A 6,239-nucleotide genomic window follows, 5' to 3' on the forward strand; every position below is an offset into this window, starting at 1 on the left:
AGCTCATAAATAGCTAATTATTTAATTTTCAAAAATCCGGGGTGTTACATGACGCATTTTGATACCAATATGCATATCTCTCTATTCTCATAATATTTTAAGAAAGTATTTTCTTTAGAGTAAATCTTTAAAATGGTCCCCCAAATTCGTCCCGGGCACCAATGTTGCCCCTCAGTTTTCAATTGCACTAAATATACCCTCCATTTTAAGCTTTGGGCTACATTCAGATCCTTCTACCCAATTTCGGCATGAGTCAACAAGCGGAGCGCTGACCTGGTGCTGCCATTTCCACCTAGGACGTCTGAAACGATATCGTTTTGCTTGTAGGGAGGAATGAAGAAGAACGGCATCGTATTGTCATGCAGAGGTATTGAAAGGTTTCTTGGGCAAGGGTGATCATTCATAAGTCTTTCTTCTTCTTCTCTTAAACTGTTTCATCTCATCTTCCTCCACAGAATGTCGTCACAGTAGGGCACCTTCACATTAGCGATATTCTGAGTTTGTTAGCAGGAGAAGGAAGGACGCCAACCATAGGAAGATGCTGAACTAGAGGGTACCATCATCGTGAGTATCAACAAGGTTAGCAATATTGTTACGAATTGAAAAGAAATTATCTTTTTTTTGGGTACTCATTGATTGTTCTTCACTTGAGTTGTTGTTTAAGGTGATTTCATTTGCGTTTGCTGTTTTTTTTTTTTTTGAGATTTTTATGCTGTTAGGTTTTTTATGTACTATGTTAGGGCGGGGTTTAGTTTGCTCTGTGTGTTTAATGTATGAAATATGGGATTTTTTTATTAATGTTACTCAAGTGGAGTTGTGATACACTGTTAGTGCTGCATGTGTTTAATTTGTTTATTTATATATCTTGTAGATGGATGAAGTTTTGAACATTATGTTTCATTATGGAGGAACTTTTGAAAAGGGCGTTGACGGAAAGATGGGGTACTATCCTGATAATAAAAGCTGCCTGGGTGATCTTGAGGTGGATAGGTTGGATGTATTTTATCTGAGAAACTACTTTAAGGAGCTAAGTTATCACAGAATGAAAGAAGTTTGGTGGCTTGTACTTGGGAAGAGCATAAAGGTGGGTTTGAGGAAGTTAAACACTGATGCAGACTTAAGAGATGTGTCGGATGGGTTTACAAAACTAGGATCTTATTGATATTTTTATTGAACATGAGGTTTCATCACTTGAACTGCTACAAGGGAAGGAGGTTATGATATATGTTGATGATCAAGTAAGGGATCTTGGAGAGCAAACAAAGAAAAATGCCAAATCCGTCCCACACCATTGTGCCAATCCCAATCTACCTAGTGAGCAGGAGGTTAAAGCCTCCATTATGGTGCCTAATGAATAATAACTAAAAAAGAAGACTAAGACAGTCCCCAAACTAACTCAAACCAAAGTGAACAAGAGGTATTGCTTGAGATCTGCTACTGGGGTAGGTTGCACAACGGGTCAGAAAAAGTCGCAATGTAGCAAGATACCTGTAATGTTGTTGTCCTCTGATGAAGACTCCTCTAACTCTGATGAGAGTTCAAAAGATAAGCCATATAAACCAGTTAGGGAGGACAACTCATCTGATTCATGTGTTGGGGACCCTATTCCTTCACATAAGCTAAAAAGTAGAAAGAAAACTACAAATAAGAGTGATGGAAAGGGTAATGGTAAGGGCAAGAGCAAGGAGAAGAAGAAGATATGTGTTGATGACGACGCTTTTGTAGAGGATGTTTCTGATTTTGAAATAGAGCTTGGATTTGTGGGAGGTGGTAGGTCTGAGGATTATGATGCCTATGATCTTGGGACTGATTCTGATGGTGCCAACTCCTGGCATTCGTTAGAGATGAAGACTCCACCGAATTTTGAAGATGAACTAGAGGAAGAGGCCGAATCTGATGAGGTGTTTCTAGTTTTTAGGGAGGGTGCTAGGTTTGGTGAGTTACATTTAGAGGTTGGAATGAAGTTTATTACCAAGTGAAATTTTAAAAAGGCTGTTAGGGAGTATATCATCCAAGAGAGAAGGCGTATTCGATTCAAGACAAATGATAGAAAGAGGTTAAGGGTAATATGTAAGGTGAAGGAATGCAACTGGGTTATTTTTGCTTCAAAGGACCATGGGGATACTTGCTAGAAAGTAAAGACGTTCAGAGATGATCATACCTGTGCAAGAGAGGATAAGAACAGAGCAGCCAACAAAAACTAGGTTGCTAGTAAATTGGTGAGAAAAGTGAGAAAGTATCCCAACTTTAGACATTGTGATGCTAATACATTCTTCAAGACTAAGTATGATTTGTCATTGAATAGGAATTCAATCTTAAAGGCACTGTCTGATGCTAGAAACATTATCTATGGTGATGAAAAGACACTAAGCATTAGTAAGAGACTATGGGGAGATACTTTTGAAAATCAACCCAGATTTGACTGTTCAGATTTGCATTATTCTGCAGCCAAACAGTGCGGTAATTTTTGAGAAGATGTATGTCGGTTTAAGTGGATGCAAGAATGGCTTCAGGGCTGGCTATCGTCCACTCATTGGACTTTATGGAGCTTTCCTGAAGGATGTGTTTGGAGGCCAAATTCTTTCAGCTGTTGCGCAGGATGCTAACCATCACATATACGTTATTGCATGGGTAATTGTGGATGTTGAGAACACAGCGAATTGGAAGTGGCTCCTAGAACTGTTGCACCAAGACTTGGGAGATTACAAGACACATGGTTGGTGTTTTATTTCTGACATGCAACAGGTATTTAACTTGTTATGCCTATGATGCTTTATTCTGAGTTGGTAAATATTTAACTTATTATTGTTATGATGCTTTCACTGTATCATATTAGTTGCTATTGCTATGTTTAAAGGACTTGTTTAGGTGTACGATAACAAAAGTTAGGGACTTTTATGGTGAGTGAACAACAATGTGAGGGACTGTTATGGCGAGTAAACCCAATGTAAGGGACTGCTATGGGTCACGACACTGAATACCTATGGACTCTAATTTATAACAATTCGTAGATATGAATGCCTAATTGTATGCATTAACTCTGGGTTGCAAGGCCTGATTCATGTTGTGCAAGAGGTGATGCCTAATGTGCATCACTGATTCTGTGTATAGCATCTTTGGAGAAATTTTAATAAATAGTGGAAAGATCTAGAGCTTAAGGGCTTATTATGGAATTGTGCACGTGCCACTACTTATGAAGAGTTTAAGGAACATATGAAAAAGATGAAGCGGCTTAATGCGGATGCATGGGCATACCTAGAAAAATGGCCGAGACATTCTTGGACAAGATCACAGTTTAGTCACAAGCCAAAGTTAGATTCAATTTGTAACAACACGTGTGAAGTATTAAATACAAAGATAAAGGAAGTTAGGGGAAAGCCGATAATCACATTGTTTGAAGAAGTGAGGATGTTTGTAATGAGGACAATGGCCAAAAATAAGGTGAAATTGGATAATCATATGGGGATACTTCCCCCAATAAACAAGAGCAGCCTTGAGAAGGTGAGGAAGGAATCTAAACACTAGCAACCAATTTGGGCTGGAAACACCAACTATGAAAAGTTTGAGGTGCATGGATATCCTACAAACCATGTAGTTGACTTAGGAAAAAGGCTATATACTTGCCAATTTTAGATGCTAACTGGTAATACTTTTAACTTTCTGTCGCAAATTTATCATACATTAATTAGTTACTGGATTATTGTTTTGATATTTGGTTGGATTAATTAGTTAATTAGTCTACCTAGTTACCTAATTACTTAGTTACCAAAATTTATGATATGAGTTTCATGATTACTTAGTCACCAATATGCTTAGCTGGCTAATTAGTTAGATAGTCACTTAATTACTTATTTAATTACTTAGTAGTTATTTGGTTATTTTTTCTACTATTGTAGGAATCTCGTATGTTCATGCTTGTGCTGCTATTGCTAGAGTGAACAAGCATCTAGAGGATTTCCATCACAAGCTATTGACTATGGAGTGATATAAAGTCACTTACAGCCACCACATCAACTCCCTACCTGGCCAATAATTATGGGAACAATCTGAATACAATAGACTTTTGGCACCATTGGTTAAGAGAAAACTGGGACAGCTCCAAATCAAGAGGAGAAAGGATGCAGATGAAGGAGGACAATCTAACAAAAAATCAAAGCCAACTACCACTTTGAAGAGGCAGCTACGACCATTTACTTGCAAGTATTGTTTGCAGAAGGATCATAGAAAAAGAGAATGTTAGAAAAAGAGAGTTGGTGATGCTGCAGAAGCTGTTGCTGTTGCTGCTGCCACCAAAGCTGTGGAGGCTGTTGCAAAGGACCCTAAGAATGTTGCTCAAAATGCCACTGCAAATGCTACAGCAACTAGTACTACTCTAACTCATACTACAACTGCCACTGCAATTGCTTCTGGTATAGCAACTGGAGCTGCAACAGCATTTGCTACCATTGCTACTGATGATCCTACCCCTCTTGTGGAAGTGGATGTCTTGCGAGTTGAAATTGATCTATCTCAGCCGTCATATTCTGAAGCAGAAGACTCCCAAAAGGTATTTGGAATATTCTAATTTCTGTAACTGTTTATGGTGTCATTTGCTTGCATTGTAGAATCATCCACTTAAGAAAAAGACACCAACCAGACCTGCAAAGCTGCCACCTAGACGAAGGTCACCTCCTCCAACAGGGTCTGCACCATTGAATCCAATGCAGGGAGCTAGCGAAGCCACTGCAGCATGATTGACAGGCTTCCTCAAGTTTGTGCCCCACCTCAGGATTCAAAGCCCCAAGGAAGAAGTAATTAATGTCCATAGGTTTAGGATATCAGTCTGAAAGTTTATGTTGTTTTTTTAAACAATTATGATAATGTTCTATTTGTTTTTGGTTTGTTCATGGTGATTTATAGATTTCTCTGCAGCTATGTTATGGTAATTAGGTTACTGAAAAATAGCTAAAACAATGCTAAGTATATTTTTTATTTTTATTGTCATCATTGCATTATTGCAGAACTTTAGATGAACTAATGTTACTGTGGATCAGTTATAAATGATATTTTATATTAGCTATTGTTATTGTTGCTTATCCATTTGATAATTGTGTGTTTAATTACATTTACAAAAACAAAACCACAGAAATAAGCTACCAAAGAGCACAATCATTTGATGCATCAAAACCCACCTTATATCAATTACAATGTTTATAAAATGGATTACATTAACATCATGGTTCTGCACTGCAGGACTGATTCTATTCAAACCTTCAACACCAACATTAACACAAACACAAATGCTATGAAAAATCCTAAACTAAGCACTTGGATCATCACTTTTACATTTTTTACATCTGCTTCCAGTTTATTTACCCACCCTCCATGCAATGTTCATCTTCATCTCACCATTCTCATTTTCTTCATCAGATTTTACCGGCACCTCATCTTGTACAGAATCTTCCCAGACAAATAATCTACACCAATTCTTTCCACTAGTCTGCAAATATACATCAAACTTAGCAAACATCTACCTCAAATCAACAATACTTAAAATTTCAGAAAGTTAGTGCACTCACATTATAATTTGTACACACAAAGAACGGCTTACTAGGATGCGTCTTGTCCCTGAGCACCTAAGGACCGGCTGACACCCACATCCGCACCACTCCGGAACTGGTCCACGCCTACTTCGCACAATGTTCCATGTCCACTTTCCCGTCGCAGAGGAGTGATTTGACATTCTTGAAACGTGACTACCACTCATGGGCACAATAGCGATGGCAAGAAGAAGAAGAAGAAGAGGAGCTAGAACATGCTGAGGAACAGATTTAGAAAGGAAGGAGGAAGAACTACGTTTAGGGTTCATGATTGGTGTCAATGACTACATTGGGGAATTTTGGAATGTATTCCACATCAGCTAGCCATTTCAGACGTCCAACGTGGAAGTGGCAATGCCAGGTCAGCGCTCCGCCTGCTGACTCATGTCAGAATTGGGTAGAAGGATCTATATGTAGCCCGGAGCTCAAACTGGAGGGTATATTTAGTGCAATTGGAGACTGAGGGGCAACATTAGTGCACGGGTCGAATATGGGAACCACTTTAGAGATTTACTCATTTTTTTTGGAATTAATTATACAAAAGTCGACATTTAATGACTAAAATTCTACTAGTTGTTAGTCATTTTAATAAATCTAATGTATATTTTTCGTTTATTGTGTATCAACCTTAATTAATCTGGTATGCGAATAAAAATATGC

This window comes from Arachis ipaensis, chromosome B06 (genome assembly GCF_000816755.2).
Source record: "Arachis ipaensis cultivar K30076 chromosome B06, Araip1.1, whole genome shotgun sequence".
Lineage (NCBI taxonomy): Eukaryota > Viridiplantae > Streptophyta > Magnoliopsida > Fabales > Fabaceae > Arachis > Arachis ipaensis.